The sequence below is a fragment of the Lissotriton helveticus genome, chromosome 12 (genome assembly GCF_964261635.1).
Source record: "Lissotriton helveticus chromosome 12, aLisHel1.1, whole genome shotgun sequence".
Taxonomy (NCBI): domain Eukaryota; kingdom Metazoa; phylum Chordata; class Amphibia; order Caudata; family Salamandridae; genus Lissotriton; species Lissotriton helveticus.
Window position 1 is genome coordinate 706,587,779 of NC_136073.1, and position 21,104 is coordinate 706,608,882.

Sequence of the window (21,104 nt, forward strand, 5' to 3'; positions counted from 1 at the left end):
CTGGAGTCCTTCTCAGCGGCGTACCTGGATGACATAGCTGTCTACAGTAGCACCTGGGAAGACCATCTGCAGCATCTCCAGGAGGTGCTGCAGGCTCTGTAACGCGCTGGCCTCACCATCAAGGCTAGCAAGTGCCAGATTGGACAGGGATCTGTCGTGTACCTGGGACACCTGGTGGGCGGGGGTAAGGTGCAACCCCTCCAGGCCAAAATTGAGACCATCATGGCCTGGGAGCCCCCCAAAACCCAAACTGAGGTCCGAGCTTTCCTCGGCATCACGGGATACTACCGCAGGTTCGTCAAGGGATATGGTACCATCGTAGCCCCCTTGACTGAGCTAAAGTCCAAGAAGCAGCCCCGCAAGGTGATCTGGACGGCTGCTTGCCAGGAGGCATTCGAAACACTGAAGCGCGCGATGTGCACAGCTCCGTGCTGGCCACTCCTGACTTCCAGAAAGAATTCATCGTGCAGACGGATGCCTCAGAGCATCTGTGGCCAAATCAAAAAAAAAATAAACAAGTACAGTCTCCTGTGCTTGTTTTCTTTAATTCCCTGGGCGGGTAAGGTCCCATGTTTTTGTTTTTTTTACAGAGTTTTGTATAGCGCGAACTTGACCCGAATCGGGTATCAAAGCGCTTTACATAGCACCAGTTGTATTACTTGAGGGCACATGAATTTTTGTATATGCATATAGGTCAGAGGTGTACGTGGCCCACTTCCCAAGGATGAGCCAACCCTGATGTCCCCATTTCCCGGGGACCTGCTTTATAAAATATTGAGAGGGCAGCTCATAGGCCCCTTACCGTTTTCAGCCTTGGACTCCATCTTCTGGGGTACAGATAAAGGTAAGAAGGGTGAGGAGGCACGCAGACCCCCTCCCCGGGCTGATTCAAGCCCTAGGGACCCCGTTCCCAATGGTCTGGCACTGTTACTAATGGGGAGTAACTATACCTTGTGCCCTAAGGCAACTATAACTCACAAGGTCACCATGCACCTCACATTTTACTTCAATCGTGACATCTTCTCTGATATTATTGATAATATCAGTGCAACTTTTGCTGTCAAATTGTTCATGAGATAACAGTTCATGGCGGGGTTGAGTTATAATTACCTTAGGCACAAGTTATAGTTACTTGAGATAACTCTAGCTATAACTGCTGAATTTCTATGGTTTTGAGTGTGGAAAATCTGAACCTAACTGTAACCTCCCTATAACCTTTGGTTTTTAATGAATATATATACCCTAACTACCTTTACCTAAAGCTCTCCCATTTAGTAATAACTATTACCTGTTTTCCAGCCACTCACTCCCATCCCTCCCACGGGTAGTACAAAATTATAGTTGTATGTGTAGGGCAAAGATCTCGTAGTAAAGATAAGAGAGGTGGAGGCAGAGGTCTTCAGACAAAGGTTTTGGGATAAGCATTTTGCAGTATGTTGCAGTTTGTGAATAAGTTCCTGATTGACTCTGTTAATCACATGTATGAAATGTACTTTTTCTTCCAGTTAACACTCATGCAGGAACTAGCCATTGTACATTCTATGTATACTACCATCACTCAAAGGGAGGTGACAATGAGCAACATGTTGGTGACTGCTGACACTCTGGATAGCATCTTGACGGACTCGGTAAGTAACAGGTTCTCACCGACAGATGGTGATCATTCATTCAGTCTTGGAAAACCTCAGAACCTTCAGGGCAAAGCAGAATTACTTCTGATCCTTCAGTCAGAACTTTGGTATTCCAGATAGTTCCATCATGGTCTGCAGCCGGTATGGAAACTAGCAGTGTTGCGATTGAATGGTTAACAGGGTTATACAGATGGCTCTCTCAAAGTATCTGAAAAATTTTGCACAGGATGATTAACTTGTCGCCACAATGGATGTGAGTAGAGAGCCTGGCAGAAGTAGTGCATGGGAGACGCAATGGGGCACAAAAAAACCAAGATATTACTGACATGAAAAAGTCTAATCAGTTACCCAAAGGAAATAGAAGGGATTTTGTTGGAATTGGGGATATCATGGGAATTACAAGAAATATAGCAGCTCTTATAATGAGAACACTGTCTTAGTTTTACAGTGGGTGGGAATGTAGAAATCAACAGAACTATATATCAGAATATTACATATAGAATATCATTTGACAGAGGCAAGATGGCGGCCCCCAGCTCAGTCCTGTGAGCTGGTAGCTCCTGTCCTCCTACACCCGTGAAGAAGATGTACTGTGGATAGTGAGAGGATGAGAGGGTGAAAGTGGGTCTGAGCACTTACCGAGGTGTGCGAAGCTCAGTCCTGGTACTATTGGCATGTTCAGGTTATCTCGGCAAAATCCGATTTAGATATATTGTAGCCACAAGGGGCCGGGCGTAGACGCCGAGCCGAGAAGCAGCAACTGTTGCAGGCAAAACTACTGGAGAGTCGAGAACAGGATATCGCAGAACACCGATAATGCCGCCTAAAGGAGCTAGAGGGAAAGCCCAGGCCCTGGCTGATGGTGCTACTGCTGCTGCTACAGTGGCAGCTGTTGGAACTGTCTCCGGAACGGTAGGAAAAACCGCGGAGCCGCTGAGCCGTGGGAAAGCCTCTAATCTCAATGGTAAAACAAATAAAGGCGAGAGCTGTGCCCGTGGTAACTCTACGGGCATGGTCAGTCCCGCAAAATGCACTATCCCGCAAATTTTCTCACAAGGCAAAGGTGGGAAGAGTGGGAAAACGGGGATCCAGGGTGTTCCGAATCCCCAAACAAACAAGCTCCTAGGAACATTGAGTGTTGAAGCTGTTGTTGGTTCCCCCGGTCATCATGAAGGAGAGTTCAGGTGCTCAGCAGATTTCTCTGTATGACGCTGTTGCCTTGGACAATTTAATATCTGGCAGCAATATGGATCTGGCTAATGGCGCTGGTAAAAAGGATGGGCGCAATCCTGCAGGAGTGAACAACAGTGGGGTGAACCCCTGGAACTGGGTTGCCAAGATACTGAACCAGTTGTACCACAGAAGCTTTGTAATGATAATAACATTGTGGTTAGAAGTGAAAATGGCTCGGTTGGCTTGGCTGGGGCTCTTAATAGGACAGAGTCACTCAGTCTAGATTCACTAACGAAGGAGGCGGAGTTGGTGGATCTTGTGGATAAGTTCTTGTCATTATCAGATCATTCGGATATATCCAATGAGGAGATGATGAGAAATGGGAAAACGCATATGGCACAACATTGGGATGAACTGAGTGAGCATAGTACTACACCCCCTGAGGATACGGAAAGGGATTCATCGGAGGGGAGCCCCCAGACAATGCAGAATAAAAGGGCTTTGACAGAGGAGTCTTGCTACTTTGCCAATTCCTCTTTACCGGTGCCAAAGTCAATGGTTAGAACCCCGGATAAATCTGACCCCTCTGTGGTGCGAAGAACACTAGAGCCATCAGAAGAGGTATCCTTGAGTCTTATATATCGAACAGTGATTACTCACAGGGAGGAAACGCGATTAGAAAGCCAAAGGACACAGAATGTCTGTCGTAAATTACAAAATTCAGTACGGCGTATCGCCAAGACTTGCTCAGAGTTTACTGCAAGAATTACCGAGGCAGAAGCCTGTATTTCGTATTTGGAGGATAAACTAGCTTCACAAAAGACGATGAATGAGACTTTACGTGCAGTGAAGGATGATATGCTATGGAAACTTATTGATTTGGAGAACAGAGCTCGGCGGAACAATCTGCGAGTCTTTCAAATTCCTGAGGGGGTTGAAGGACAGGATCCTTGTAAATTTATTATTGAATTGTTTACTGAGGCGTTTCCAGAATGAACTCAATGGGACTGGCAGACAGAGGATTCAGAGGGCTCACCGTTTTCCCTTTTCTGTCCGGGCCCGGCCAGGTCAGTCGGCAGAAGTGGCTAAACCAAGGGCCATACTGATTTAATTTAACAACTTTTTTGGCATGAGAAGCAGTTTCCGATCTGGCCTGTCCCGATAGGAAAAGAGTTGGCAAGGGGGTTGAATTTTTTGTTTGGCCAGATTACGGCCATCAGACGGTAGAGAAACGCTGACAATTACCTCAGTTTATTCTACCATTTCAAACTAAGGGGACCCAAGCTTTCTTACTACAGCCAGCCAAACTTAAAATCATCCATAAAGGGAATACTAGGTTTTTCACCTCTGAAATTTTGGCGAAAGAGTTTCTGCAAACCCTCAAAGAAGGATAAGGAGGGATTAGGCTTATAGAATTATTATCAGATTTGCAGCTTCCTTTTGTGCTCTTATGCCTAATTATTTGCATAACTCTTGTTTATGAAGTTGTATACCCCCCAGCTGTTGATCTGTAGGTTAATGTTTTTTTTGTTAGGTTCAATTGTTGGGGGACTTCACGGGTGTGGGAGGGACTTTTAGGTATAGGGAGCATGTCACCGCTAGGACTAACAGTCCTAAAGCCTCAAGGTAGTGGGGCTGTGGGGTGTGCTGTAGGGGTGGTATTGGGGGGAGGGTGGTGGAGAGGGTAAAGAGGAGGGCAAAAGTAAAAGAAAAAGGAAGATTCAAAGCAGCAAAGAAAAGTACAGAGGGTTAAAAAGATTTGCGTATAGGCCTGTAGGTATGGCAACCTTGAATTTATGGCAAATTTAGGCCTTCGAATATGGACACTGAATGTGTGAGGGTTAAATAATTATAATAAAAGGCAGAGGGTCTCCAGAGAGCTTCGGGTGATTCAGCCCGATGTGGTGTATCCACATCGGGATGATTTTGGGCCATTGTGGAATGTAGGACAGGGGGGGGGTATATTTACCCTCTGTACAATATACGGTTCTAACCTTGATGAAGCCCCAATATTGGAATATTTGAATGGGGAGCTTGCTACATGGCCCATTCTGTTATTCTTGTGTGGGGATCTTAATATAAATTTGACCTCTGACGCTTTTCAAAATTGGAGGCGAAACTATAAAGGTAGGAAACCCCGGATCATCAAGGCTCTATTTCAATTACTAACTGATCATGGGCTATTGGATGTGTTGAACTGCTTGCATAGGCAAGACCCAGGATATACATTTTATTCACAGCCCCACAACAGGCTTGTACATCTTGATTATTGTTTTGTACCTACATCAGTGTTTACTGGGCTGAAAATCTGTGTATACCCAAGGGTGACCTTGGACCATGCACTTGTGGTAGTTGAAATCCCGGCACTTGCTCGGTGTGTAGCCCCGAGAACGTTTACATTTGACAGGAAGCATTTGATGGATAAAAAATGTATTGACCACATGACGGTGTGGATAAAGGAATTTTTGCAAATTAATAGACACTCCGCGTCCTGAGGGACTGTATGGGATACATCCAAAGCTGGATTTAGAGGGGAAACACAGAGCCTTGGGTATTTAAAATTTAAATTAGTGAAACAGGCATTGCAGGTTTTTTATGATGAGCTTAAGATTGCCGAAGAGGAATTAGTTAACGGGTTAGCTGCAGGATATAACACCACACCACTTCAGAATAATCTAGCGAGATGTAAGGCCAAAATTAATCTAGAATGGAGCAAGGAGAGCACCATAAAATATCAAAAATATAGAAAAGAGTGTCACGAGTATGGCGAGGCCACGGGCCGATGTTTAGCCTAGAAATTGCAAATATAAGAGGACGAATAAAGAATGGATGGGGTTATTGTGTCTGATCCCTAGGAAATTCTTATAGTGTTTCATGATTTTTATACAGAATTATATACAGAGAACGATACTGGGGGCCTTTCTCTGACAGATATGGGACTTCCAGCCACTTTATGGGGCCAATTGGCTCAAACGGATGTTGAACCTATTAGGATGGGGGAATTAGAGCAGGCCATAAATTCTCTTGCAGTAGGGAAAGCTGCGGGACCAGACAGACTCCCCTTGGAAGTATTTAAGATCTTTTTTCAGGAGATAAAAAATGATATGCTTAAAGTTTATCAAACTTCACAAAAAGGGGAGATTCCACGAACCTGGTCCGAGGCCAATATTTGTGTGTTGAAGAAAAAGTGGAAACCATCTGAATTACCGGGGTCTTATCATCCAATCTCTCTTCTTAATGCCGACGGTAAAATCTATGCAAAAATCTTGGCCACCAGGTTGGCAAAAATTATACCATCAATAGTATTGTTAAAACAACACAGCTTTATACCTGGGAGAGGGACCGTAGACCATGTGCGTAGAGTAATTACTCTCCAAGATATCGTACAGGTAGAATCTCGAGAACTTGGCCTGATTTTACTCAATGCCGAAAAGGCGCTTGACCGGGTTTTGTGGCATTTCCTCTCATGGGGACTGCAACACATGGGTTTCAGGCAGGGCTATATACGTGCTTTAAACGCCCTTTATCATCTCCCCTCAGTGAAAATTTGCTCAATGGGATATTACTCAGAGACCATCGCGATTTCTAGAGGCACACGACAAGGCTGTCCTTGTTCACCACTTTTATCTGCGCTGTATATTAACCCTTTTATTCTTAGGCTAGAACAAAGTAGAAAGATTTTGCCCTGTAAAGTACAACAAGAACAGTATTCTGTAATGGTTTATGCCAATGATATAGCGATTGTTACTTGTAATCCCTGTCTCGCTATACCTGAAATAGAATCCCTGGCGCAGACTTTTGGGGCACTTTCTGGGTATAAACTTAATACTGCTAAAACACAAATTTTATGTACAAGTCAAGCAATGGATGGGGATGCTAGGTGTGTTAAGGAAGCTATCTATCTGGGTATTAAGATCCGTACCTCTGTTAAAGAGATCATTGAGGTTAATTGGGGCGATATTATTTGGGGAGTAAAATGCTCACTTGAAAGGTAGGAGAATCTCCATCTGTCATTAGTGGCAGAGCTAACGTTCTGAAAATGAATGTCTTACCGCAAGTTATGTATTTTTTTAGGGCTGTGCCCCTGGAGGTATCCTATAAGCAAATTCAATATTTACATATTTACAATCTCTCTGTACTAAGTTTATGTGGGCCCCTTGGAAACCTCGTAGGGCTGCTTGATATATGACTCCTTCTTGAGAAAGAGGAGGATGGTCTATCCCTGACTTTGCTTTGTATTACTATTCCTGTATTTTGGTTAATGCACGTATTTTACGTACTGGAGAAGAGATTAGTAATCTGGCCAAAGCCCACTCAATTTATCGGATGATTCTAGGGTCAAAGGTCAAGCATTGCCTATTCAAAAGAGTGGACAGCAGTTATTTTAAAAGAACGCACTTCAAGGTATTAAATGCTGTGTTTAAAGTCTGGAAGACTGTACGGAAAAGCTTCGAGATTCCAGTACTTTCCATGTATACCCCCACTAATGCCACAGGAGTGCTGCCCCCGATCTTCTGGGACCAGGTGGCCTTAGGCTTGAGAAGGAAGGGGATTACTTGACTTGGCGACTTATATCATGATGATGGGAGATTACACTTATTTGCGGAGTTGGCGGATAAATTCCATCTACCCACAACTCAATTTTTTAAATACTTACAAGTAAGGGACTTTCTGGGAAAACACCCTATTTGCATTATGAAGTTTAAAATTGTAGAATCTATTAGACAGCAGGGAAACATCGAGCTAATTTATAAAACACTGTTAGAGGGCAGAACGGATGATCTAGAAAAATATAATATGAGATAGAGAACATGGTTGGGGAACCCTGAAATCTCATTGGAAAAATCCATTGATTTGACAGGGAGGATCTTTCCTGCAGCCAGCCTTAAAAGTCCTCATTATAAAATGTTATTAAATTTGTATCATACCCCTCTTAAAATGATGAAGTGGGGGGGGTCAGCATGGTGGGAAGTGTTGCCTCTGTGGAAAGGATAGTGCAGACATTGTGCACGTGTTTTTTGCATGTGCGGTATTGGACACTCTGAAAGAATCTATAGAGAGGTTTTTGTCAGAAATAACCGGGGACTGTGTTAAAATTTCTCAGTCTATGATGTTGCTTGGTATTGGGGAAGATTTCCGCCAGGGGCAGCTACTATATGAACACCGTTATCCTATTTTTATGGCCACGGTGGTTGCTCAGTTGGCAATTGCCTCACTTTAGCTACAGCAAGAGGCTCCGCCCTTTGAGATGTGGCGGGCCAAGTTTCTCAATGAGTACCACATGGAATACAGTTTATATCCTGTTAAAGGATATAGAAAAAGGAGATTAGGGTTAATGATTTGGGGGGTGGTGAGGGAGGGGGAACATGCTTTACGACACGGACGTTACCCCGCAGTACCGTTACAACGCGTATTTCAGAACGCAAGTCGTAACCACGACTTGTGCTGGAGGGCGCTAAAGGACAAGGAATAGTAGATTTACTAGTCCAACACCTTCCCTACTGTACATAGGCTGGTGTTGGAATAGTAAATTAAACTATTCCTAAGTCCGCACCCCTACAGCGCAAGTCGTGGTAACGACTTGCGTTGTAAAAGACGCGTTGTAACGGTACGCGTGGTAATACCACACGTCGTAACACGTACATCCGTGAGGGAGTATATGACGAGGTAATTAAGTCTATTATCTATCATATAGTTTGTACCTCATGTTAACTTGATGTCGAGGGCATTGGTTAGGATTGGGGCTTAAAATGGGCAATGGTGGAAGTCTTGATGTATGTGTTCAGTTATGTATTATTTACTTTGCTGCTATGTAATTCTAATAAAATTTAAAAATAGTCGATCATTTGACATAAAAATCATGTCCTAAATGTGGCAATAATGTTTATGAACAATGTTTAGTACAGAGTATTATGTCAGTCAATATTCTGACCATGCTATTCAGGTACAACACCTTCAATAGAATTTGACAAAGGATGACAGATTTAATAAATTAAGGGCTGTCAGCTGCAACTGTGTCATAACATTATGTCAGATGGACCTATATGATAGATTAGGTGCTAGTTCAGCTGTGTCTGCAGCAAGAAGTTATATTTGATTTCACAGAGTTTGAAATTCAGCCATAGTATTTCTATTTCAATTAAACTGCAAACACTTAACGTAACACTGTATCCATACACATTATTTTTACAATGGTCTTATTAACTAAGTAAGTTTAAGTAAGTCCGTTTTATTTGTAAAGTGCATAGTTAATTAAAACCATTGTACAGATAAAAAAGTAATTAACTATAAAATATGGCATGTTAAAACAGTTTTGTTATGTACACACCGGTTTCTCATGTATTTCCATTAAGAATTCTTTAGGAAGGAGTAAAATGCAATGTGCTGATCTTTTTAACTACCATCTCTGATACTATTGTGGGTGCAATATTCAATTATTCCCTTTTAAAAGTTTTAGTAAGGAGCTTCTCTGCTGTTAGCACTCAAAAGACAACAGTTAATTTTTTGTTATCTAGTGTTTGAATGTTATGTTTTTTATCATTCCAGGTCCTTTAGTTTGGTGTAGTAGTACTTTAGAGTTGATAGTGATGAATTATTATATTGATATTAGGGTGTGTCCTGAGGAAGAAAGAAATAGTGTGCCTTAAATGGTCTGCCTGTAGAAAATGAGTGTACTGAACATCATTATGCAATGCACATTAGGGTAAGCATGACACTCTCATACTTTTGTAGGGAAATCTGACACCACCAGCTAAACTATAACCTGCATCTACACTGCACTTCCATACCACACCTTCACTACCTACATCGTACATGAAACCTACATCCCAATGTTTGCTGTTCTACACTCCTGCATCACAAAAGACATCAGTTTCAACTAGCTAGCATATACTTCTTTCCCTATCACATGCAGCCTAGAGGTCAATTACACTCTTTAAATCAGGAGTCTCAAACCTTCCCTGAGCTACTGTCTAATATAGGAATTTTATAAATGCACACAGAGACCAAATAACTTAAACACTGCCCCTAGAGTACCCTTAAGTTCTTCATTCCAGATACAGGGAGCATAAAGTATTAATAGAACAGGAGCTGTAATGCAAAGGTTTACAATTGGGGTCCCTGAGGATCAGTGTTGTCCCTTTGCTCTTGAAACACCTAAATAGAGAGAAAGAGAGATGAGTATAAAAGAGGAAGATAAATAAAACAAAAAGAAAGAATGACAAAATAAAGAAAGAAATCAGGAAAGAAAAACAGAAAGAAAGAAAGAAAGAAAGAAAGAAAGAAAGAAAGAAAGAAAGAAAGAAAGAAAGAAAGAAAGAAAGAAAGAAAGAAAGAAAGAAAGAGAAATATAGGAAAACAAATAACAAAATAAAGGAAAAAAACAACGAGGACAAAATACCCAGAGAAAAGAGTCAAATGCAGGAAATGAAGGAAGAAAGCAATTAAGAAGACATGAAAGACGAAGAAACAAACTAGGAAAGGAATGAATGAAAATACAGGAAGAAAGAAGGCATGGTAAAAAAGAAGTACGCGAAAGAATGAAGAGCACAACAGAGAAAGAATAAAGGAAGAAGGTGAGAGAAAGAAAAAGACAGCGAGAAAACAATGGAAGGAAAGAAAGAAAAAAAATAAGAGAAAAAAGTAGAAGACAAAAGAAGGGAGAAGATCAGGTCAGAGGTGGAATTAAGAAAAGATCCTTGTGGATGAAGAAAGGAGCAAAAGAAAGAAACAGAACAATAAGTAAAAACACCAAAAGGAGAAATACAGAAAAAGAATAACAGAGGAGGGAAGATGAAGGCAGAGAAAACAGATAAGACTGAAAAAAAGAAGGGAGAGAAGGAAACAACCAGAGAAAGAAAAACATTTAGAAAGATGGAGATAGGACAAAAGAAAAGAAGGAGAGGGAGGAAAATTAAGTAAGAGTAGAAGAAAGAATAATAAACGAAGAAAAGAGAAAACCAGAAATTGGAGAAAAAAGAAAAAATGAAAGAAGAAAGGAAAGAATTACTGAGAGACACAAGATTGAAAAAGAGAAGAAAGAAATAGTAAGAAAGATACAAAGAACTGGAAAATGGAGCAAAAATTGAAAAAAAGGTAAAATGAGAAAAAAAGAAAGAAAAATATCTATTAGAATATTAAGCCAAAAAGAAAAAAAGAAAGAGAACTGAAAAAGAATGCACAACAAAGGAGGGAAGGAAAGAGATAGTGTAAACAAATAGGGGGGAAGCGGGAAAGAGGGAAAAATAACGAAAGAGGACAGCAAGAAAGAGAGAGTAAAATACATTGAGAAATGAAAGAGAGACATAAAAGCAAGGAAAACAGAAAGACATGTAAAAAGAGGCTAGAAAGAAGTAGAAAAAGAAGAAATTATTTTCAGAAAAGGGTAGTCTGCATCCTCAAGCACTGTCAGCGTTTGAGTAAATCATAGGAACGGGAGCTGTGTTTTAAATAGCTGTGTTACCAGGTGGGCACCTGTATATTCTCAAGCTTGTTGACAGGCAATTATCATATGTGAGCTACTCAATGGCAGAGTGCGAGCTACTAGTAACATGTGATTGATTTGTTAGAGACCATTGCTTTTAATCCACCAATAGGAAACACGCCACTTCCTACTCTTTAAGTCTCTCTTACTTCTGTACCTACATTCCTCCTCCTTCGGTGCCCTACATTAACACCTGCACCAGACATCCTATAAGTTTTTTATTTTTTTTGAAAACATATTTTATTAGGTTTTCATGCAATGCACAAACAATTCACCGATACATGCAACTTCATTACCTTAGTCTCGCAACACTTGACCAATAATTGTGTCCCCATCCAGATTTTGCCTCGCCCCGCCAAGTCTGTGTTAGTCCATCCATTTGTTTCACATATAGAGTGAGGCCTTTCTAATAGCAAGAGTTATATCCCAGTGAACCCGAGACACAGTTCTACAGGGCTAAATTGTGTTGCTCTTAGCCTATTCAGGCACTTTCAGCCTCCATGTTTCAGCATGTATAAAAACGAACAAAATCCCCCCTTCAACTCAAACTCCCCCCCCTCTAACCCCCCGAACCCTACCACCTACCTCCCCTCAGACATGTCGCTTTCCCTAGCCGCGCATGTAATGCTCATAATGTGTTCTGCATACTCCACCCTAGTCCTATGTCAGTAGCCCACATCTCGGCCGGAGGGACACTCCCACTTCCACGCTCGGTCCTCCCATTCTCTCAACTCACTACCTGTTGTTGCAGTCTCATATAATAAAGAGGGCACCAATAGCCGGCGAGGTCAGTCATCATCCTCAGTTGGATTCTTTTGCAAATCCACCAACGCCACACAGGCTCTCGCCGACTCCCAGAATTTGTTGTTGTCAGTCCTCCGAGCTAATTGGAGGCGGAGCGTCCCCTCGCAATCCTCCCACTTAGTAAAGTCCCTTAGCCAGCGCGCAACGCTAGGGGCCGTGGTCGCCTTCCAATGGCTAGTGATTTCACGCTTGGCTAGAACTAACCCCAGGTCTAGGAACTTACTGGTGGTTTTGTTGCGGGAAGTGTGGGGAAACCAGTGCAACAGGCACACCCCTAGAGTATTCTGCAGGTCCCTCTCCGTCACCTCCGTCAGTTTGGCCAGTACCTCTCCCCAGAATCCACGAAGCAGCGGACAATCCCAGAACATGTGTATGCATACCGCACCCTCCAGTCTGCATCGTGGGCAGGTAGCGTGGGAGCCAAAAAACTCATTAATTTTGTGAGGTGTAAGATATGCCCGATGAAACACATAAAATTGAATAAGTTTAAATCTCGCGTTTCGGGAACATTTCCAGGCCCGTTCCATTAACAATTCACAAGGTTTCTCCTCTATAGGCGTTCCCAGGTCAGTTTCCCACTTAATACGCAGTCCCTCCAGAGGTGTCTTCAAGCCCTGCGTCAACCTCCGATACAAGCACGTCACCGCCTTGATCCTACCTACAGAGGTGACCACATATTGGCAGGGAAGTAAGGCCCGTGGTTTCTCTAACCCTTTTTTCCAGTGCTTGCGCAGAGCAGCGGTTAATCCCGCGTGCAAGAGAAAGTCCTGAGCAGAAAGTTCGTGCCTCTGCATGAGGTCTTGAAATGGTAAAAGTGCACCATCTTTATACAGATCTCCAATGGAGGAGATCCCCGATTCCTCCCAGTCATGTAGCCGCTGTCAATCTCCTCCATGGGTGAGCTCCTCACAGAACCACACCGGGATCTCAGGGGTATATGCCGGGCTCCCTTTATTGCGTCATATAGCCCTATACCAACATTGCCTCAGGACCCATAGATCCCTGGATACCTCGCGTTCCCGCATCGGGAACGGTAGCAAAATCCGACTCAAGTGACGAAGCTCTAGGTCCCTTCTTCTCTGGTTTGTCTCCATTCCCAGCTTCCCTGCCAGCCGTTGTGTGAGCCATTGGAAATGGGCTGCATTGTAGTAACCCTCAAATCCGGCACTGCAAAGCCTCCCTCCCAACGCGGGAGCATCATGGTCGGCAGAGACACTCTTCTTCGTCCCGTTCCCCACAGGAAGCTCGAAACCATGGAGTTGCATTGGGCAAAGCACTTTCCAGGTATCCAAATCGGCAGGGTAACAAAGTAATAGAGTAAACGGGGGAGGGTTATAATTTTTAATAATGCCACACGCCCCGCAACCGACAAAGGCATGGAGGCCCAGAATTCAAGGTTACTCCTGGTTGAGCGCAGTGCCCTCCCTATGTTACCCTCAAATAAATCAACTGCCTTGTTGTAAATTCTAACCCCCAGACCATACATCCTATAATTTATACCTACATACTGACCAACAACTCCTGCACCACCACTGTCACTCTCAATACCCGCCAAATCATAAGTCTCACAAACTTTACTCTATACAGCTTATCTCAAACATAAACACAACATCCCACACCGATACCCATAAAAAATGCAACAATAAAACTGTTCTGCTTTATCTCTGATTCTATTGCAAAATAATGGTATACTTGGTTGTGATTTTTGTAACTATTAAATACATTTTTTGCATATTGTGTTCAGAGGTTTTGAATTACGAATACATCTAACACACCTTAAACAATAGAAAAACATTAATCTGGTCAAATGGAAAAAGTCATAACATCTCAAATGTTATCCACTCTATTTTTTCTGCACATTGACAGTAAAAGAAAGAGAGGTTTATTTTACAACTAACGACAACAGAAAGCTGTAAATACATAGATCAATTAAAAAGTAAATGAGCATTCATCAAAGTAAATATTTCTTTGTAACAATATGATGCTCAATATATATCTAGGAGAGAAACCGGTGGATTTCAACGCCGGTCTATGATTGTTTCACCTCTTTATATATTTTGCAGAGCCTTTAATAAGACTATAACAAACATTAGGCCCCTGATTTAGAGGTTGGCGTACAGGTTATACCGTTGCAAATATGACAGAGTACCCTGCCCTCCAAGCTTTTGTCCACCTGCCTTATTTACAGGTGGGCAGACTACAACTTTCCAATCAGTGGATTTCTTGATGGCTCAGTCGACCAAAGCCTAGAATCATTTTCTTTTGCCAATCACTGCAAAAAAACTTGTCTATGAGGGACAGGAAAAAAACAATAATGATCTCCACACCTTGGGAGAAAACTCCCAGAGTGTGGAAGTCATGAATCTTTTGTTTTTCAGAAACTGCCACTTCATGGGTTTCTGAAAAAAAAAGTTAAATAGTTGGTGAACTGCTGTCAAACCGAGGATGGCCATCCACCAAACCTTTTGTACCTTGATGGAAACAGCTGTGACAGTGGTTCCTTTCAAAGTACAGAGATGATCGCTGGGCAAGAGGTCAGCTTGAAACATAACAACTCAAATACCATTGGGGTGGCGGACGCAATGTCCTCTGACACCCTGGAGGACACTGCTTTGCCTGTAAAATACAAAATCAGGCCCCAAATTCCATATTTTCACTCCTAAAGAACTTCTGAAATATCTTAGCAAAGGTAGCAATATTGTAACACCGAGAATCAGATTCTTCTTTACATTCCACAGGTAGGCAAGGGCTGAGAACACAAAATAGAGTCAATCCATATATAACAAACTAATAGATTCAAAGGTAAAGCTCTTGATTTGTATTTTGTAGAATGAATTGCCTATTTTAGTACCAGATTTGCACACAGAAATGTGTGTGCAAGTCTGTACTGGTTTGTGTGTGTAGTTGTTTATGTGTGTGAGAAACTGAGAGAAGAGAGAGTAAGAAAGGGGATGAGAGTTCGGGGCTGCACTCATTTAAAATCATGGACTACATTGGCAAAAACCACAGGAGTTAGGTGGTGTTTGTTTTGCAGCAGATTCTGCCAAGGCATGTGCTGGGCCTTTTGTAACAAGCATTGTACTTGCACCCATTTCACCCCCCACACTGTGTCAAGACGCATTACACCATTTGCTAGGAGGCTAGGGCCCATACAAATGAGGGAACACTTTTGTCCAGGTCTTTCTGTCAAATTACTAAGCACTGGCAAAGGCAAACTGGATCGCAGAAGATGTCTAACTCTAAGGGAAGCGGTGGAAAGGTAGCACGCCTACCGAGGCACACTTTGGGAGGTGCTACGGAGAGTCTCAGAAACCCAGTCATCCCCGTGAAAATGAAGTTAAGTAATATACCCACCTCCAAATGTGTTTAGATATGCTGGCAGTACAAAACAGAACAGCAGCTTGGAAGTGCCACACATCTTTCACTGTTGCACCCTCTCTGGCCTCTGAGACTTCAGGACTTCACTAGCAAGGTCATGTTTTTATCAAGATACACAAGGAGATGAAACAACTGTAGACCTATTTCGTAACACACCACATTGTTATTAGCATGTAGTTAATGTATTATACCATTACAGTACTGTTGATTTATTGACATTGTGCTTTATCATGTATTTCCATGTATTTTTATCTAAGACAGTCCATCCTAATAAGAGTGTTTAAAATACATTTGTGTTAGACTTAAAATAGGTAAAATATTTGTAAATATAATCATTCAGTGTTTTTAAAGCCAGTTTACCTTTTGTTCCGCTCAAAAAGATATTGCAGTCTCTAAGGCCAGTATTGTGTTGAAAAGAGGTTAAATATTTCACAAACTCATACCCCTAGTACAGATATTTTATAAGTATAAAACACTAAGGTAATCCAGGTCTAGAGAATAGTAAAATAGAATTAATTATTTCTGATGATATATGCCCCATGCCAATACAGAAAGCGACTGGGTTGAATAGCTCGCACCTCTCAGCCTGTACCAAGCAATACACTTGGTGCACATCCTAAATGGTATCAGTCACTTTTGGATACCTCTGCAGTGCAGAAAGACATTCATTTATAAAAAAAGAAAAGCCTTTTTGATGTGAAATTAAGAAAAGACAAGAATTTCTGATATTTTGATGGACTTATGTATTCATTCATTGGGGGTACCAATATATTTATAATTTTATTATGACCCATTTTTATCCTGTAAACTTTCTTGCTGCTAGGGGTCAAGAAATCTCAGACTACAGCCTTATCTGTTTTGGTAACTGCTGGTTCTACTTTGTCTATTTCAAGGAGTGATTACATTGTTGTTATTTGCTCCGCTTCTATCTTATTGATAATTGAGTCTTAGGGCCTGATTAGGAGTTTGGAGGACAGGTTTACTCCATAACAAACGTGAGGGATATCCCGACCTCCGTATTACAATTCCATTATATCCTATAGTTGGAACATGTAATATGGCGGACGGGATATCCGTCACGTTTGTGACGGCGTATCCCATCCACCAAACTCATAATCAAGCCGTTATTGATTTGTTCAAGCATCTCCTGTATTCACAATGTTCACTCTATACCTGATCCATGGTACTTAATACTTGTTTTGGATTTGTTTTTCTCCTCTTGTTCGTCACAAATGTTTCAAATTACCAATATTTCCTATTTCTGCATATTTAGGAGAATTCGCCTGAAGTTGAAAGGATGGCTTTAATGTGTCAAATTTCTCTTACCAAGTGGATACCACAGTCAATATCTTCTAAGATTGTAAATCTGTTTACGGTGCCTTCTATTCCAGAGGAGATTGTTTTTTGGGCCATTCATCAAATGACAATTCAATACGGTAATTTGAAAAAATGCTATGTTGTTATCAAACACTGTGCTCTGTGGCAGTCTACCGGATTCTACATTCATTTTAGGTCTGTCTGCAAATAGTTTTATCTGTCTATGGCTCATGTCATCACAACACTAAAATACACAGAGTGGGCTCTGAAGCATGTGGCAACATGTTCTTTCAGTTCCCTTACTCCATTGTTCTTTCAGTTCCCTTACTCCATTGCTTGTTTAAAGTATTTCTACATTTTGTACAAAACCCATAACAGTATGGTGAATTTATGCATTTTACAGTGGTGATTGAGAATGGATCAATCACTAGCATTGCATATACAATACAAATTGAAAGTGGAAAGAAGCCACAGGGTATATTTAAATTATTTTCTACATATATTTCAAACTGATTGTGGCATTCAGAATAGAGTCCCATGCCCATGCCTTTGCCATTTCAGCCCGCATAGTTAAAACAATTAATTTTTTAAGGAAGTGACAATTAATTGGAAGGAAATACAACAGCACCACTATGTGTTGCAACCCCATGTCATAATGGTAATTCAAATAAGCTCCAAAACGATTACTTTCTGTACAGTGCTAATTAAAGAAACAAGCATCTCCGTGCTAATGCCATCAGAAGGCTTCAAAATATGGAACTCCAGCAAGAGGCCTTAGAAGTGAATGGTTGCATCTTAAATACAGGTCCACTGACAGCCACTTTTGAAAGATGCAAATGTATTGCTGCTATTTTGGTTATTATGTTCAAATGATACATATTGTTTTAGATTTGTTGAAATTTAGTAATTTCACATTTTAGCACCACATACCAGTACCAGATGTCCCTTACAGGTTTTGTTTCATTATGTCTCTTGAGGAAAAACTGTTAAAAACAGAAACAGCTCTACACCAACCAGCTACTTAACTATTAAGCCTTTATTTGTACAAGGATTTAGAATTTCTGTAAATGCAGCAACTCTGCTATAATGCCGAACTCCTTCATCACCGTCATAAAAAGGTGCAAATGAATCCTGGGAAAAGACAATTTGAAACGTTCTTTTCCGCTTATTGCATTACGTTTTATGTTCTGCTGGGTGGAAAATATACAAAGCCATGCATCAAGATTTTTTTACAATATGTTTCATGACCAACACCACCTTTGCAGCACACTCATCATCTTAAGTTGGTATTAGTGTTTAGTTTAATTAATATTGTTTATCCTATTTTCTCTTACAGGACCGGAAATGGAACCATCTCTAGATCTGATTCTCAGAACGCTCTTTCCTGTAATGAAGACTGCTTCTACAATCAACCAGAAATATTGGTTTAGTCTTGGTGTGCACCTGCGCTGGTGGAGCGGTCGCGTTCGGTTTGATGGTTGGGAGAGTGTTGGGAGAGGACACCATTATTAAGTTCACTTTTGTAACATTTCCTGAGAGCACCCTTCATGCAAAGAGATGCAATTTCGTATGTCTGATTGGTGCAGAGAATAACAGTCCCTATTCATCCCATTGTTTTCAACAACTGATTACTTATCTGCACTAAACTTTCATTTGTGGCACAAATCAGAACTCAACTGCAACAATGGTCTGCATAATGTGTAACTCCACTACTTTCTAGTACATTTGCCAATTGAACTGGCATGCTGAGCTGCTGTGTCAAGTTTGCCATGTAATGACTGGAACACATCTCTAGTCTGTATAGTGCACCTCCGGGAAAAACCCTATTCTTTTCAGTAATAAAAAACGAAGGGCTTGATTTAGAGTTTGGTGGACAAGTTGTATCCTATTGTATGTGTAATAAGAGGGCCGGGCTATCCCATCACGTTTGTGATGGGATACCCATCTGCCACAGCCTGAATCAGGCCTTATGTTGTGAACTTACCTCCCTAGGAAGTGAAGCATTAAAACCTGTAGAAATTGTACATCATTTCCCAGAGGTAATTGTTCACTTCAATGGCACAGACATCTTGTTGCAACCTAGAGCTCGCACAATTGCAAACTAGTCACCGTGTTAAGTAAAGATTTAGACTGGTGCAAATCATGGAGTAAACATATTTTTACCATTTTTGCCTCTTGAAAAATAAAGAATGCAGGAAGAAAGATTTGCTCCCAACTAAACATTTTCAATATTAGGACAGAAAAAGGGGCAATGTGATTTCACACGTTTTGCTATGCTTAATATAGGAAATTGAATGAATCAGTGTTTATTTAGATGTGAGATTAAAACCAGTGTAGTGTCTTCCTGCCTGATTAGCAGAATAGTGCAAAATCATTACACCACTTTTTACTCTGGTGATATCTGAACCAGCACTTCTTTGTTAACCACATGAAATGATTCACAAAATTACTGATAAGGAATGCTCGGATGCATCATCTTTTATATTTTTACATAGTTTTTTTTATTTTGCCAAGAGGGCAAATATCGTCATACAGTAATAAGTTGTGCAAAATCCGATTTCTCCACTCTTATTTCATAAACAACAAAACTGTACAAACTAAATGCTTTGTTGCTAATTGAATGTAAAAAGTACTCTGGTGACACATATTCTGCCTTTCCTTCATTTTAGTTCAATACAATGAGATGCAGTAATGTGGAATTATTACCATATATTGTCTAGAATGCTTCAAAAGTGCAATAGGATGCATGATCGAAATGTATACCATTACAGTATCTATGAGAGTCAGAGAATACCTATGTGAATTGAGTCTAATACCTGCTAAAAAATAATTTCCTATCAGCAGAAACATTGCACTGTTTTTCCTCAGTATGTCCTATGCACTACCAGACAAGGTGGTACATGTGTAGATTAATGCAACACTTAAGCCTTTGAACTTAACTGTAATTTTTTTATTTTTGTGCAGTCATTGAGATGTTATCAGGCCAGTTTGCTTCCAGTGTAGACACTCCTCTAGTCACACTTTTCTTTGAAGCCTACTCAACCTGTAAGGTATTTCTTCTTGAAACCATCCCCAGTCTGCAGGAGGTGAGTTGGTAAAGTGGGGAAGGAACAGAGTGCAGTGGATGAAGGTTTAGAGCTGTTACGTTTTGTGAGATAACTGATGCATACACATTGACTACCTCTGCCTTTGCATATATACTTCATTTGATGAAATACAAAACAATATGAAATTAATTCTCTTGACCCAGACTTGTGATCTCTATTTATGTAGCTGAATAAAATGTGTAAAAACCTTTATTGTACCCGACCAAGTATCAAATTCCTATCAGGTCAGATATATAAAATAAAATCCAAGCTAAACCATGCTATAATACTTAAGTATTAGGGAACAGTAAGTGTAATAAGTATTTTTGAAAAAGAAAGTGACAGAATTAGATTCTAGGGCAATTTAATAAAATCGCAGCTGCAGTAGTGTATTTTCTATGTCTACCACAACCTGTCCATATATAGGAGGCAGGGGAAATATATTTTTTTTAAAGAGCTGGGCAGAGGGAGAAAATAGAGAGAGTGGGTGGGTAACCCTCATCCAAATAAGACAAGAGCGAAACAAATTCATGGATAACATTTCTATTTTAGAGAATCAGTTTTGTCTATTGGAATATTCTGCCAGTGAAACAAACCACCGCCTTTGCATGACAGAATCACTTCCTAGTGAACAGATGTCAAGTGCAGCTGCCTCTCCGGGGAACCCTCTACTTCCACATGTGGCTCATCTTTTCTTAGTAGTTAATGTCTAGTGTGTGGAACTGAAAACCTGGTGTAATTTATCTTAACAGGTCTGGGGGCAGGTCATCACCACTCTGGGAAATTTGGCCTCTGTTCTGCCAGAGGAGCAACTAGATAAGGAGCTTCCTTGGTTGGTCAATGAAGTTGAAAGGCTCCAGCCCAAGCTGCCTGCTGATATGGCATTTTGTTTGCTCACGGTGAGTGTGACCTTTATTTGCTGTCCATGCTTGCCACTTCAACCAATCCCAAATGATCCACTCATGAGGAACACTGTATCCTATAATGAGAGATTAGCTGCAATGAAACACTACATTATTGAGAAATGAGGGTTGAATACAGAACTACAGGATTCCATTGGTGAGTTAGTTACACCACAGGTGGAGTTGTGAGATGGTTCAGGCCTCCATCATGTGTACATTGGGCCAACATATTGGCATTCCACTCCCAACAGTACCAATGTTGTGGGTATCAGACATTTTGGGATGTAGGAAAAATGTATGATTCCAAGTTTGCCCCTTAGATACCCCTGGG

At 41.1% G+C, this 21,104-nt stretch overlaps 1 long non-coding RNA gene across 1 annotated transcript in view; it reads left to right on the forward strand.

The window, feature by feature from the left end:
• The window catches only part of LOC144798696 (uncharacterized), a 60,319-nt gene extending 43,420 nt beyond the window's left edge, over window positions 1-16,899 (forward strand). The window contains exons 2-3 of the long non-coding RNA XR_013603616.1: window positions 1,506-1,628; window positions 16,742-16,899. This is a non-coding gene — a long non-coding RNA (uncharacterized LOC144798696). The remainder of the gene's footprint in view (window positions 1-1,505; window positions 1,629-16,741) is intronic.
• Window positions 16,900-21,104: the final 4,205 nt, after the last annotated feature.